The sequence below is a fragment of the Elephantulus edwardii genome, unplaced genomic scaffold (assembly GCF_000299155.1).
Source record: "Elephantulus edwardii isolate Elephantulus edwardi_28Jun2011 unplaced genomic scaffold, EleEdw1.0 scaffold00313, whole genome shotgun sequence".
NCBI lineage: Eukaryota > Metazoa > Chordata > Mammalia > Macroscelidea > Macroscelididae > Elephantulus > Elephantulus edwardii.
This window is the reverse complement of record NW_006400063.1, coordinates 2,617,759-2,634,342: the sequence shown is the minus strand read 5'-3', so window position 1 is coordinate 2,634,342 and position 16,584 is coordinate 2,617,759.

Sequence of the window (16,584 nt, the reverse complement as noted above, 5' to 3'; positions counted from 1 at the left end):
TCCCTCCCTCCCTCCCTCCATACCTATTCAATCTATATGCTGAGCAACTCATCTGAGAAGCTGGACTCTATGAGGAGAGGTGTAGCATCAGGTTTGGAGGGATAGTCATCATCATCAACAACAACAACAACATTTAATGATTTTTTAAGATTTTTTTTATGCGTTTGTTACTAACTGAAAGTCTTTGAGGAAATTTCTTTTTATGTCCTTTGCACATTTTGTGATTGAGTTGTCTTTTCCTTGTCAAGGTATTTTCTACAAAGTTAGGGATGAGGCCTTATTGCTTGATATATTTTTTGTATCCTTTGATCTACCTTTGTTCTTGTATATAATAATTTTCTTTTGTGGACAGTGTATTAATGTATCATGTTTTGTTATTCATTCTGTTACCTTTTTTGTCTTGATGGGTTTATTTATCCATTCACATTTTGTATCATTTTGACCTCACTAACTCATATTCATTGACTCAGACAAACTCATGGCTAATCCTCTAGCCGACTAGGAGAAGATTTCCCATCTTTCCCTCACAGAATTGTTGGTGAATTTTCTGCCATAGAGCATTAGCTTTGAATTTCACCATCCTGGTGTCCAAAGCATACTTTAGTTGCCCTTCTTATATTATTATATTAGATATATAATATATTATAGGTTATAGATTGTATGCATTATAGTCTATATTTTATATATCTAGGGAATTCTGGTGGCCTAGTGGCAAGAAGCTGGGCTGCAATCCTGAAAGCAAGTGGTTCGAGTCCACCAGCAGACCCATGGTTAAACCACAGGCAATTTCCTTACATGCAATTAACTGCCTCTGAAAGCCTGCCCGAGGGTCAGCTATGAGTCAATTCTGACTCTAAGGTACACAACAACATATCATATATCTGTCTTACATTTTAGATATGTATCTTATATATGTATTATCTTATGTCATATGTATCTTACATCACATATATCTTATATCACATGTATATATCTTCTAATATGTTGTTGTTAAGTGCTGTTGTTTGTGACTCATAGCGACCCTATGTACAACAGCTCTGAAATCTGCTCTATCCCTAGTCAACCTCATCATCTCTGACACACTCACCCCTATTACACCAGTAACTGAATCACTCCACCGCATCCAGGGTCTTCCTCTCTTGAGCTGTCTCTCCACCTTCCCAAGCATGACGTCCCTTTCCAAGGACTGATTCCTCCTTGAACATGCCCAAAGCATGTCAGACAGAGCTTCAGAATCCTTGTCTCCACAAGGATTGCCTGGTTTCACCCTCTTCAGAATGAACCTCTTTGTTCTCCTAGCAATCCGCGGTATATTCAATATCCTTCTCCAGCACCACAACTCAAAGGTATCAAATTCTCCTTCCGTCACTCCTAGTCATTGTCCAGCTTTATGATACATAGCAAGCAGTTGCAAAGACCAGGGGCTGGATCAGGCACACCTTAGTCTCCAGGCTGACGTCGTTGCTCTTGAGTACTTTGGAGAGGTCTCTGAGAGCAGCCTTTCCTAATTCAATAAGTCTTTTAATTTCCTGGCTGTTGGTACCAAGAATGTTGATTGTGGATCCAAGAAAACTGAAGCTGTTAACAAACTCAGTCTCTTTAGTGTTTATCATGATGCTGCCAATCAGACCTGTGGTGAGAATATATGTTTTATTGATGCTGAGCTCCAATCCATAATTAAGGCTGCAGTTTTTGACCTTCTGCAGCAAATGCCTCAGGTCCTCCTCTGTTTCAGCAAGGAAGGCTATATTGTTGATGAGTCTTCCTCCAATCCTGATGTCGTATTCCTCCTCATAAAGGCCAGCATCCCAGATGATTTATTTCACATGTCGATTAAAAAAATATGGGCATAGGATGTATCCCAGGCGTATACCTTTCCTGATTTTGATTGGTGTGAATGTAGGAGAGATTGAAACACTCATATTCTGCTGGTAGGACTGTGAAATGGTGTGATCACTATAGAAAGTAACCTGGCACTTAGATGGCTTAGAAAATTGGGAATTGGAACACTATTTCATTCAGCAAGTCCACTTCTGGATATATGTCCCAAAGAAATATGAGGCATGACAAGTACTGATATAAACACAAACTCATGTTCATTGTAGCATTATAGACAACAACAAAGAGATGAAGACAATCCAAGTGTCAATCCACAGAAAAATGGAGAAAGGAGCTCTGGGACATTCACACAATTGACCATTAAACACCACTGAAAAAGAATGAAGAAATCTCGATATACTGTGTAACATTCATGAGTCTAGGACATTATGTTCAGTCACATAAGTATTATCACAAAAAGCTTGTGGGCTTACTGGTAAGGACTGTATTACAATGCCTAACACATTTGGTTCAAATCTACCAGCTGATCTGTGAAAGCAGAATTGACAATCTCTTACCCTGTGAGCAACGGCCTCTGAGAGGCCACTGGAGGATAGTTGTAAGTCTGTTCAGACTTGATGGCACCCACAACAACAATAAAAAAAGTTAATAAAAAATTTACAGCAATATAGAATCCTTCTTGGATGGTTACTATGTAGGGGAAAGAGGAAGAGGGGAGTAAAGATTCATAAACAGATTGAAGATGAGTGAAGAAGAAGGGAACATACAATAAGAGATTGATCAGAGATTGTAATTAATCAATTATAGTTAATGTTTTTGTTATGTACTATCAAATTGGAGCTGACTCATACATAGCTGACCTTCCAACAGGTTTTCAGATATGAATGAGTGAATAAAAAACATGATTTATGTAATTTCACTCAAATCACAGTAAAAGAAAAAATAAATGAAATAAAACTTTAAGCATTCATATGATGTAATTAAAATACTTTTACCGTTTTAAAGACATATGTACATATGTAGTTTGATTCACCAATTTTATGTGTACATTTTATTCATACTGATTACACTGTAGAAGCATTACAAGTAACCTTACTGAATTTTCTACCATCATAAGTGAAATTTAATGTTTACATAAACAGCTATTCCCCTTTCCTTATCATTCTTACATTGGTAACATTGATATACTTTTTTTTTTCTATAATTATATTTTATTAATTTTCATAAACATTTACAGAGATTTTGGGCTTCCACTCATTCATTGTTGCACTATTCTCTCTACCCTCCTCCCAGTTTGTTCTTGTCCAAATGCCACAGTGCTTGTCAAAGCCAGTTCTGATTAATCTTCTTTGTCAGTGTATCCTTTGCCATTCCCTATCACTCCGCCCTGAGAGAGACTTCACCCTGAGTCATAAGGAAAAGGGGACGGCGTATTCTCTTAGCTACTTCCTGCTGAAAGGGACGCTGTGGGTTTCAGGGTGAAGATCTTCTCTCACTACTCTAAAGGGCCCCTTTAGCAGTAGGAAACACATAGACTATTATGGAGATTGATTTTGGAATTCAGATGCACTCTTATTGATTGTGCTTGGCTGTACATGTACATATCCTTCAAGATGTATCATGGGGGTGTTGCAACCTAGAAGACACAAATTTGACTAACAAGTTATAAGTACATGAGTCCAAAAATTATGGGAAAGTAAAAGAAAAGATTCTTTCATTGTTTTACAAACACTCCCCCAGGTCCCCTCCACCATGCAGCCCTCGCTCTAGTCTCCTGTGATGACAGAAATACCCAGTTACATCTCTCTTTTAGACAGTTCTCTCCCTCCTCTGTTTCAGTGCAGTATACATTATTGAACCCATCTTACTCAGTCTCTCCCCAACCCCAAGGACAGTCCCATTCTACAACAGTGGCATCATGTAATATTTGCCCTTTTGTGACTGGGATATTTCACTCAGCATAATGTTCTCGAGAGTCAACCATTTTGAATAATATTGCATGAGTTCCTTGTTTTTTAATGCAGCATAGTATTCCATTGTGCGAATATACCACAGCTTCTCTAGCCATTCGTTTGTTGATGGGCACTTAGGTTGTTTCCAACTCCTTGCTATTGTGAACAAAGCTGCAATAAACATATACTTTTATCTCTGTGAATTTAAGCAATGTAGCTATTTCATAGAAATGAGATAATAAAATATTCTTTCATGGCTGACTGACTTAGCACAATGTTTTCAAAGTTCATTTTTGTAGTAGCATGTCTCCACATTTTGTTTATCTAATCATCTGTTAATGGACCTTATAGTTGCTTCCATCTTTTGACTATTATGAACAGTATGAACACTAGTTTACATGTGCCTATCTCTTGGCTTTAAAGTCTTTTGGATAGCCCTTATTTCTGGCCCCACTCAAGAAACTGTTAGTAAAAATAATATCTTTTTTGATGTCTAGGATCAGGTTCTAGTGCATATAGTCATATGCCAACTGCAGAAAGATAAGGGGCTGAGATTGGTTAAATTATTTTCTTAAGTTGTTGTTGTTGATTGCCGTTGAGTTGAGCACGACTCATAGTGACCCTATGAACAAAAAGCCTGAAGCCTTTCTATAACTATCGTCATTCATTGAAGTTCATAGAGATTCCAGAGGCATGTTGTTTAGGAAATACTGGACCAATGCTATGTGGCAGAGATGATGGCTAATGGTTCTGGACCTACAATCATCTGCCTGCTTCCAGATGGAGGTCTAAGGACCACTATATCTAAGCATCCAAGTATTATGTTTTGTTTTATCTTACCTTGCTTCTCTAAGGTTCATCTTATTTTCATTACAAGTTGTGGAAGGCCGTGTGCAGTCACCATTATAAGATGGCGCTGATTTCCTGCTTCTCTTTGTTTGCCAAAATCATGAATGAGACCTTATTTGGGCACTGTGTTCTCATTGGTCGATGGCTTGATCTCACATGGGATTGGTGGTCCTATGGAGGGATGATACGTGAGACTGATAGGCGGAGTACCAAGAGAGAGATATAAGCCGTGCCCTGGGAGGGTCCGGGGCACTTCATGTTTTTCTCCCTAGCTGTAACGAATTCCTGAGTAAACTGCCGTGAGAAGGAAAAGCTTGTGGTGTTGTGTCCTTATTCCTGCTGGACAGGCAAGGCGCGCATCAACAAGTGGAACAGAGAAGTCTGGAGCCAAGTATTTAGAGTATCTCTCAGAATCTTATTTGCCTTTGAGGTTACAAAAAATAAACACCTGGCAGTGCTCCACCAACAATGCCTAGAGAGTGAAGGCACTCCAGAATGCATTGGTCTTGGCCCAGAGGCGGTGAATCTTTGACAAGGTAACAATAGTTTTACTATCTAGGAGATGGTATAGATGGTATACCAATTGATATATTTCAGTTAAAAGATGCTGCCCTGGACGTGCTTCTTCCATATGGATCTGAATTCCCAGAAATCACATTAAACACAATTACAGCTCTTTTTCTAGGAATGAGATGTTCCCACTCCATTCTACAGAGGCTGTAATTCTGCTGTTACTTCTGGACAGGGGTTGGCTGTATCCAGCAGCATCTAGCAGCAGCAGGGACAGAGGATTGAGCCAGCATAAGAACTTTTATTTCCTGCCATATCTGAGGAGGACAAAAGGGCAAACCCAGGGAATTATAGTCAAAAGCCTAGCATCCAAGGCTAGGACTCCTCCTTAATTGACGCCAGGTAGCAGGGAGTGGTGTTGCAGCAAAAACCCAACTGCTTACTTATTAGTTAAAAGATAAATTTCATAGAACAAGTGACATGGATACAGAAGAATCCAAAGCCTTTTTTTCCAAAAAAGGTAAAACATAAAATGAGTAGGTTATAAACAGGAGGGTTAGGCCTTGAAATTCCAATCCTTTGCAGCAAAAGCAAAAATAAGCAAGAAAATATGCTATTTGAATTGCGTTCAAAATGTCTGTTACAAGTGGAGCAAATTACTTCTGCATGTTTTGGGCCTCTGCAGAGAACAAATAGTGTTCTGCCTTTAATGGGTAAAATTACACAATTTGCTTTTAACAGTAAACCAAAAGCCACGGTGGCTTCAGATAGCATCGCCCTCCAGAGGGTTGCCTCTCCTCCGCAGCAATTTACAAGCACTTTGGACTTCGCAGTTTTCTTCACAGTGTTCAACGTGGCCCTCAGGATTCTGGGCTGCCAGTAGCGATGCAGCCAGTTTCTTTGCTTCAGCATTTGGCTTAGCCGAGCCAGCGCTGCTTCTCTTCTTCCCGACGGCACTTTCCAATTTGCCGTGATGGAGACAGAGAGGCGCAAAGTCGTCTGGAGTCACTTACTTGTGCCCAAGGCCTTCGGTTGCGTTGCCCCCCAGAAGGCGCGTCGCCACTGCTCGGGAGCCTCTGCAGAGTGGGCAAACCCAGAGGCATCAGCTAGATCCGGCCTCCCCACGGCCAGTTGACACCAAGGGGCTGAAGCCCTTGCCACATCCTCAACCTTCTGCAACGCCTGCGCCCCGCCCCGCGGCAGGGCGCGCCTTCCGGCAGGGGGAGTGAACGCGGGCGTGCTTTGCCCAGTCCAGGCGGCGAACCGGGACCCAGCCTCCTCCTGCTCTGGCGGTCCGCCCCCCGTGTTCGTCCCAGCGGTCGGCGGGACGCCTGAGCTCGCGCCCACAAGCTTGCAGCCAGCGCGCCGTGGCCAGAGCTGAGCGCACATCCGGAGGAGGAACATAAGTTTCTTGAAAGGAAACAATTTGAAAAGATCCCAAGAGGAAGGCGCGCGGACGCACGGAATAAAGGGGTGGCGCCCAGCCCTCGCGCACTGCTCTGACACCAGCCCGAAGCTCGTGCGCGGCTGCGGTGCCCATCCGGCCCTTCACTGCTGCAGAATGGCTCTGGGCTCGGGGTCCTTGTGGTGGCTGCCGACCCGCGCCCCAGCCGTCTGGACGGTCACCGCGCTCCTGCTTGTGGTGACGCGGACTTCAGGTAGGAATCGGTATCCGCCAGCCGTCTGGGCCGTGCAGCTGGCGGTGGGCAGCGATCGTCACGCGGCGCCCCTTTCTTCTCGACCTCGCAGCCCCGCTTGGCCGGCGCACACCCTGTTGTGGGCCCCGGTGGCGCCCAGGGCTGGGCGGCCAGAGGCATTTCGGGCCTCAGGGCGTGGGCGGCGGATGACTGGCGCTGGCGCCCCTCCCCAGCACCGCGGGGGCCCCCCCAGCACCGCGGCCCCCCCAGCACCGCGGGGGTACCCCCCTCGCCCAGCTGCGCCACTGCTGGTTCTAATAAGAGGAGCTGGGGGATGTTAAGTATTTCCAGAGGCCTGAGGCAGGGCGGTGCCCCAGGGAGCCTTGGGGGATTTCTAGGGTCTGTGAGTGTGTGCTTGAGGGTGCCTGCATGTGTATGTATGCGAGTGTTTGTGTACGTGTGTGAGCGCGTACGTGCATGAGTGTGTACGTGTGTATGAGCATGTGCGTGTGTGAGCGCGAAAGTGTGTCTACTTGTGTGAGCATGTACTTGCGAGTAAGCATATATTCGCGTGTAAATATTAGCGCATGCTTGTGTGAGTGTATATGTATACACATGTGAGCATATGTATGCACACGTGCGTGTTAGTGTATGCAAACGTGTGAGCGCATCTGAGTGTGTATGTGTGTACATGTGTGTCTTAGTGTGCACGTGTGTGAGTGCATATGTGTGAGTCTGTGTGTACATGAGTGCATGCATATGTTGACATGTAAGCGTGTTTGCATGTGCATGTGTACATGCATCAGTGTGCATGTATGTAAGCAGGTACGTGTGTTAGTGTGAAGGTGTGTACGTGCATGTACGTGTGTTAGGCCTAGATACATGTGTGAGCGTGTATGTGTGTGCACATGTGTAGGTGTGCAAGTATATGTGTGTGCATGTACACATGTGTGAATGATTGTGCACGTGTGTGAGCGTGTATATGCTCACCTAGACTGCCCCTGCTCTCCGGGTCGCCAAATGGACCTCTGGATTCCACAGGAGAAAGAGGTGGGTTTGAGGGAGGTTCCATAGAATCTCTCCTGTGGAATCCAGAGGTCCATTTAGGGACCCAGGTGCGGCTGTGGCATGGATAACCCCTGCCACAAAGACAGCCCACATACAGGATGCATGGGGTGACCATTGCTCGGCATAGCCCGCACACAAGAGCATTGTGTGGGGCGGGATGTGGCCGCGTGGCGTGGGTGATCACTGCCCCGCAGAAGGTTCTATCATGTGTGATAAGGTGTGACTCTGTGGGACCAATGCCCAGCAGAGCCCACACTCGGTGGGTGTATAAGGAGGGTCTTGGCCAGGTGTGTGGGTGACCACTGTCCCATAGACAGTCTGCATATAGTGGGTGTGGGGGGAGTGGGATTTTGGGACAAGGAAACTATTATAGATCTGTTCTTTAAATCTAGGACAAGAATTATTAAACATTGTCATAACTGCCGGCTGAAATTAAGAAATTCCAAATGGACCAAGTAATTTAATATAATTTCCCTTTTTTTTCTCTCTCTGTAGAGGAGAGTAAGAAGTTGTTTATGGGTGAGATAGGTTAACTGAAAATCCAAGAAAGGATGGCTCATGCATGATGAATAATACATTTGAGTACAGTTGTGACTACAGAAGATTTCAGTGTTAGTAATTTATTTTTTCTGCTGTGAAGTGGAACTACATCCTGAGTATATTACACATGAAGGCTAAAACACAGAATCCAAAAGGATTAATAAATTCTTACTCTGCAGTTACATGCAGAAGACCCCATAGTCCTACCTGGATAGGGTGGTTAAGTGTACTGGAATTTTGGAAGTTTTCCTCAAAAAACTTGCTTTTTTACAATAGAGAGGTCTGGCCTAGATTTGTGGAATAATAAGTAATGATAGTGATCCACTTAAAAGAAAATATGAAAACATCTTGAATAAGAAGACTAGGGGAAAATACATTTTTTATGTATGTAGTAAGACAATGTGTTTTTCTTATTTGGCTGTGTATCCAGGCAAAGAATATCTATACATTTGAAATTTTTTAGGATACAATGAGGTAAAATGTAACCCTTACATGCACATGACAGAGTTGCAGTTGGGTTGTGAAAACGCTGATCCTGCTTAGTAAGCCATTGTACTTACAGGTGGTTGTTATTGTTTTGTGTTGTCGAGTCTCCTGCAACTCATAGAGACCCTATGTATTGCAGCTATGAATCCTGCCTTATGCTTAGCCAATCTCATCATGTCCAACAGACTTAATCCCATTCAATCACTGAGTCAATTCATCTTATCCTGGGCCTATCTCTTCTGCACTGCTTCTTCATCCTTCCAAGCATAGTGTCCTTCTCCAAGGACTGGTCCCACCTGGCCACATGTCCCAAATATGTAAAACTGTCCCAAATATGTGAATCCACATGTCCCAAATATGCGAATCCTTGCTTCCAAGGTTTCACACTTTCTAGGAGAGACCTGTTTGTTCTCATGGCAGCCCAGGGTATGTTCAATACTCTTTACAGCACCACAACACAAAGGCATCAGTTCTCCTTCAGTCATCCTTAGTCATTGTCCAGCTCTCTGATGCATAGCAAGTAATTGAGAAAACCATCACCTATATCAGGCACACCTAAGTCTCCAGACTGATGTCATTGCTCTTCAGGATACTAGAGAGGCTCCTGACAGCAGAATTTCCCAATGGAATTAATCTTTTGAGTTCCTCACTGCTGGTGCCAAGAGTGTAAGTTGTAGAACAAAGCAAGCTGAAGCTGTTAACAGTCTCAGTCTCTTCTCTGTCATGAAGCTGACAATTGGCCCAGTGGTGAGAATATTTGTTTTCTTGACGTTGAGCTTCTGTTTACTTTTAGGACTATAGTCTGTAGCAAACACCTCATGTCCTCCTCAGTTTCAGCAAGCAAGGTTGTGTCATCTGCATAACATAGGCTGTTGATGAGTCTTCCTCCAATCCTGTTGTCACATTCCTCCTCATAAATTCCAGCCTCCTGAGTGATCTGTTCTGCATATACATTGTAAAGGTATGGAGAAAGGATGTATCCCTGATGCACACCTTTCCTTAACCTGAATCATAGCAGTGTTTCCTTGCTGTGGTTTGACGACTTCCAAGTATAGGTTTCACATGAGCACAGTTAAATACTCCGGGAGTCCCATTACTTCTTTTTTTTTCCCCATACAAAATTTCCATACATTGTGTTTCATGCTTCACTCATTCACATTATGTTTCATACATTGTGATTTATAAACTTAATCCCCACTGAATTATGTCCACCATTATCCCATCTTTTCAGGTCCATGCTGGATCTTTCCTATTTCTTTAGCCCCTCCCTACACCCATCAAATTGTGCGTCTCTCTGCCCACCCTCAACTCTCTGCTCTCACTTCTTACCCCCTTGAATACCCGTAGATGTTTTACTAGTTATCTATCCCTCTATTTTTACAAAAGTGGTCTTATACAGCATTTGTCATTAGGAGATGAGTTAGTTCACTCAGCATAATGTTTTCCAGTCTCTCCCTAGTTATGTAGAATTTTTTGAAATATACCATTGCTCCTGAGTGCTGTATAGTATTCCATTGTGTGACTGAGGTACATGCTTCTTGAAATGGCAGCAGATGACTTGTGCAGGACATCTGCAAAATGAGTCTGGAAATGGATATTCTGCTTAACTTTCTACCATGTTTTAACAGTTTATGTTTTCTGGATGTAGAATTGGGAAACAGTGTTCTGTAGGTTTATGAGGCAATGTAAAATGACATTTCTACTTCTGTTATAATTTTTTGTTGTTTGAATGCCGAGAAGCCAAAGCAAAAGGAAGACATCAAGAAATTAAGGAGCAGAAGATTTCAAAGGGCAGCATGGAAAAACAAAACAAAGTATTACAATGAAATGTGCAAATAGCTGGAGTCGGAAAATCAGAAGGGCTGAACTCGCTTAGCATTTCTTAAGCTGAAGGAACTGGAGAACAAATTCAAGCCTCAAGTTGCAATATTTAAGGATGCTTTGGGTAGAATATGAAATGATCCAGGAAGCTTTAAAAGAAAGTGAAGGAGAATACAGAGTTACTGTACCTAAAAGAGTTGGCTATCACAGAAAAAATTCATGAAACAACATATGAGCAAGAGCCTGTGGTGATGAAGGAATAAGTTCGAGCTGCTCTGAAGGAATTGGTAATAAACAAGGCCCTAGGAATTGATGGCATACAAATTGACATATTTAAAAAGTCAGACATTGCCGTGAATTGTGCCAAGAAATCTGGAAAACAACCACCTTGCCAACCGACTGGAAGAGGTTCATATTTGTTCCCATTCCAAAGAAAGGTGACCCCGTGGAGTGCAGAAATTATTGAACAATATTATTAATATCACATGCAAGCAAAATTATCCAGAAAATTATTAAAAAATGACTGGAACAACAGATAAACAGAGAACTGCCAGATGTGCAGGCTGGATTTAGAAGAGGCAACGGTCCTAGGGATATTTTAGCTAATGTTAGATGAATTTTGGCAGAAAGCTGAAAGCAAAGAGTACAAAGTTTTTCATTGACTTTGCAAAAGCATTTGACTGCGTGGATCACAACAAACTGTGGCTAACTCTGAAGAGAATGGGAATCCCAGAACACTTGATTGTGCTTATGCAGGAGACAGTCATCAGAACAGGGCAAGGAAACACTGCATGGTTTAAAATCTGGAAGGGTGTATGAGAGGAATGTATCTTTTCAATCTGTATGTGGAACATATTATCTGGGAGGCTGGGCTCTGTCAGGAGGAATGTGGCATTAGGATTGGAGGAAGACCCATCAACAGTCTGCTTTATGCACAACCTTACTTGCTGAAACTGAGGAGGACCTGAAGCCCTTGCTGCAGAAGGTCAGTAATGCAGCCTTCTCAACATCAAGAAAATAAAAATTCTCACCATTGGGCTGAAGAGATTGAGATTGTTAACAGTTTTAGTTTGCTTGACTCCACAGTCAACACTCTTGACACTAGAAGCTAGGAAATTAAAAGACGAATTGCTTTGGGAAAATCTGCTGTCAGGGACCTCTCGAGAGTATTGAGAAGCAACGATGTCTTTTTGGAGACTAAGGTGTGCCTCATCCAGGCCGTGCTCTTTGCAATTATGTGCTATTCATCAGGAAGCTGGACAATGGCTAGGGATAATAGAAGGAGAATTGATGTTTTTGAGTTGTGGTGCTGGAGAAGAGTATGGAATATACCATGGACTGCTAGGAGAACAAACCAGTACGTCCTGGAGAGGATGAAAGCAAGCTGCTCCATGGAGGCAAGGGTTTTGATGCTCTGTCTGCATGTTGCAAGAAGGGACCAGTCCTTGGGGAGGGAAATTATGTTTGGGAGATGGAGAGACAGTAGGAGAGGAAGACTCTGGATGAGATGAAATTGACTCGGTGACTGGGATAATGGGGGTAGTTGTGTCAGAGACAATAACATTGGCTCAGGATATTGTAGGGTTCAGAGCTGTTGTACATAGTGTTGTTAAGAGTTGCAGGTGACTTGACAGCACATAACAACACCACCACCAACAATTAAAAATATAGCTGTATTTGGTGTTTGAGTGTTACTCTATTATAGTATGATTTGCAGTGTTGGTCAGTGGAAGTAGCTGTTGTTGCTGTTATGTGCCGTCGAGTCGCTTGTGACTCATAGCGACCCTATGTACAACAGCCCTAAACTCTGCTCTGTCCTGTGCCAATTGCACTGTCTCTGATGCACCCATCCTGATTACCCCATAGTAGCTAGACATTAAAAATTTTTAATTTAATTCTCTGCTTTCCTTTGAATTCTCTTTTTCTGAAACCAATAGAATAGAAATGCAAGAATGGGGAAATATCCCACTCAGTGGGAAGATGAATCCATTTAGAAAGATTTTAGCGCAAAAACTGGCACTTCTTTAGAATATATTCCGTAAGAGTCCCGGTTGTGAAACATCATGCAAATGGGAACTGGCTGTAAATAACATGGACTTGAGGTTTGTTAAAACTTCCTAGTCTAATTTTCCCCAACCCCCAGCTGAGTACTCTTGACAATCCTGTGTACATCACGGGGACTTCATTTTGAGGTGTCTTTAGGTGGGTTTGGACTGCTAGCTTTTTGGTCACCATTTGAGTACTTGACCAGTTGTGCCACTGGAGCTTCCTTAATTAGGTTACTATAGAAAATTTGTGTAAGTATTGCAACACTTTTTCCCTTGGAGAGTCCTAGTGAGAAAATGTAGAGTTCTCTTGGAAATAAAATTTAAATATTATCCCCAACTAGGGTTTATAACTGGCTTCTAAAATGTTGTGACAGTCCATTTTCCTTGTCCATTCCAACAGAATAGTCCTGTGGTTACCACATGTGAGGCTCCTAGGAATCTAGTTCTCATTCAGCTCTGGTAGGAAATGGGCGGTCTTGTTCTTGGCTTATTCTGGTCCCTGGGCTGCATTGTTCTTGGTTTACTTTGGATCCTGAGCTTCATTGTTCTTGGTCTCTTCTGGATCCTGGGCTGCATTATTTATGGTCCATGCTGGATTCTGGACTGCCTTCTTTTTTTTAAACTTTTTTAAATTTTATACTGATTTATTTACAAAGTTTGAGTACATTGTTTTTTCACAAAAGATACTTCCCATTTCCTTCACCCTCCTATCCATCAAATTGGCAACCCTATGATTAATACCCACCCCCTGCCCATCCTCACCCCTCTGCTTCCACCTTCCTCCCCCTTGGATCCCCACACTCATTCTACAGTAATGGTTTTATACAATATTTGTCCTTGTGGAACTGAGTTAGTTCACTCAGAATAGTGCTTTCCAGTCCCTTCCAAGTTAGATAATAATTTACAAAATCATTACTCCTGTGTGCTGCATACATACTGTGTGACTGTCCAACAGCTTCTCAGTCCTTTCGTTTGTGGTTGGATATTTGGGCTGTTTCCATGTTCTTGTGATGGTGAATAATGTGGCTATGAACATTGGTGTACAAGTTTCTGTTTGAGCCTCAATTCTCATTTTCTTGGAGTATATTCCAAGCAGTAGAAAAGCTGAGTCATATGGAATTTCTATGTTCAGCTTTTTGAGGAAGCACCAGACTGCCTTCCAGAGTGGCTGTACTATTTTACAATCCCACCAACAATATAAAAGAGCTCCTATCTCACCACATCCTCTCCAGCATTTATTACTTACTGTCCAGTTAAACTTTGCCAGTGCTACTGGCATCTCATTGTGGTTTTGATTTGCATCTCTCTTATTGCCTGTGATTTTGAGCATTTCTTCATGTGTCTATTGCCCATTTGAATGTCTTCCTCTGTGAGAAGTCTTTCCATGTCTTTTGCCCATTTTGTAGTTGGGTTATCAGTCTTTTTTTTTGTGGAGGCCCAGCCGCACTCTATAAACTTTTCATTATGAGACTCTTGTCTGAGAAGGTATTGTCAAATGTTTGTTCACAGTCGTTAGGGTTTTTTCACCCTGTGGGAAAAAGTTTTTCATGTGAACAAGGATTTAATATTTAGAAGGTCCTATTCATCAATTTTATCCTCTTCAGATTGTGCATTTTTGGCTGTATTTGGTAGTCTCTTTATACTGTAGACTAGGCTTTCCAGTCTTAATCCCATTTTGTCTCTTATGAACTTTATGGTTTTGGGCTTTACTCCCAGGTCTCTGATCCACCTTGAAGTGATTTTTGTGTATTGTGTGAGATGTGGATCCTGTTTCACCTTTCTGCAGGTAGCACTGGACTGCCTTCTTCTTGATCTATGCTTGTTCCTGGGCTGCATTGTTTATGGTTCATGCTATTTCCTGGGCTGCATTGTTCTTGGTCTGTGCTCCATCCTAGACTGTGATATTCTTGGTCTGTGCTTGATCTGGGGCTGCATTGTTTATGGTTCTATGCTGGATTCTGGACTGTGTTGCTTTCGGTCTTTTCTGGATCCTGGGATGCATTGTTTATGGACTGTGCTGGATCCTGGGATGCATTATTCATTGTCTATGCTGGGATTTGGGCTGTGGGGTTCTTAGTTTATGCTGGGTTTTCAGCTATTTTGTTCTTGGTCTGTGCTTCTGGGAGCTGGACTCTACTGTTCTTAGACTGACTACTGGGTCTCTGGATGCTCCTCAAAGATTAAGTCTTCTTCTTCGTCACATTAGTTCATTGGCTATGACTTTGTTCTTTGCAGAGAAGGTTGTCATTAATTCCCTCTTTGAGGACCTTGCACTCATCACTTAATAATTTTTTTTAACTACTTGCTACAGAGCCGGTAGCAGTTTCCTGAAAATGATTTGTGCTGTGAAATCTTGCTTCTCAGTGACTGTGTAGATCCTTTAGTTTTGCATTGTCAAACTCTGTCCATGAAACACAAATGGTAGCAGTGGTTGTATGGTTTCCTGAGGTTTGTAGTAGTGAAAATATAAGCAACAAGTTTAACTTTTGGCCATTAATTATAACACCTTCTGGCTGAGGTACCCTGCCCCCTTCCTTTTTCTAGTAAATGTTTATTTGGCTTTGTCAAAGGGCTTGCCAAGATGGAAATAAGGATGGGATAACTCTACTTGCTTGAGCAGTTGTCACAAAATATGTTTGAGGGGTGTAATCTGTTTAACATTGTACTAATAGAGTGGCCAAATAATTGTTAAGCAATGGTGACAATTTTTAGAAAGCTTTTATAAACAGGAAAATCTAGTCATACAGTTTACATGATAGTTTGAGATTTCTGGGAGAGTTCCCCCCCCCCCTTTTTCTTTTCAGGGACAATCTGAAAAAAACAAAAAAAACAAAAAAACCAAAGGGAAGGAAATAATTAAACAACCATTTAGCCTAATTCTGTTAAATGGAGTTCATGTGTGTGTGTTTAAGTAAGCATGTTTTCACATTGGAAAAAATTTTTTTTGAATGTAGTTGCTTCTTGTTCATGTTCTCTGTCAGTAGGAGAGATTTCCTACAAAACTTAGTTAAGCTTAATGTAGTTGATATACAAGTAAGATCTAGCAGAAGTTTGGCACTGCAGCCTACACTGCTGTGTATAGTAGCCACTGGTAGGTAGTTTAGTGGTTGTTGAGTACTGTCAAGCAGAACTGACACATGGCTGACCCTTCAGTGGGTTTTCAGAGGCATTTAATCGCACAAGAGAAGATTACCCATCCCTTTCCCACAAAGAAGTCGGTGGAGTTGAACAGTGTACCTTTGACTTGGCAGTGCTACTCATTGGTTAGTGGTTACAGTACTGGGCTAATCAAACCAACACTTAAAGCCACCAGTTGGAGTAAGGAGAACAGACTTGGCTATCTGGCCCCTTAAGAATCACATCTTAGGAAACTCTGTCTAGTTTGTTGTCTTAAATATTGTTGTTGTTATGCACCGTCGAGTCGCTTGTGACTCATAGCGACCCTATGGTAAACAGCCCTAAACCCTGCTCTATCCTGCTTTAGCCACTCGCACTACCTCTGACACACCCATCCTGATTACCCCAGTCACTGACTCAATCCACCTTATGAGGGTCTTCCCCTCCTATGCTGTCCCTCCACCCTCCCAAGCATGATGTCCCTCTCCAAGGACCTGTCCCTCCTTACAACATGTCCAGAGTATGTTAGATGAAGCCCCAGAATCCTTGCCTCCAAGGAACAGCCTAGTTTAACCCTCTCCAGGATGAATCTGTTTGTTTTCTTGGCAGTCCATGGTATATACAATACTCTTCTCCAGCACCACAGCTCAAAGGCATCAATTCTCCTTCTGTCCTCCCTAGTCATTGTCCAACTCTCTGATGCATAACAAGTGATTG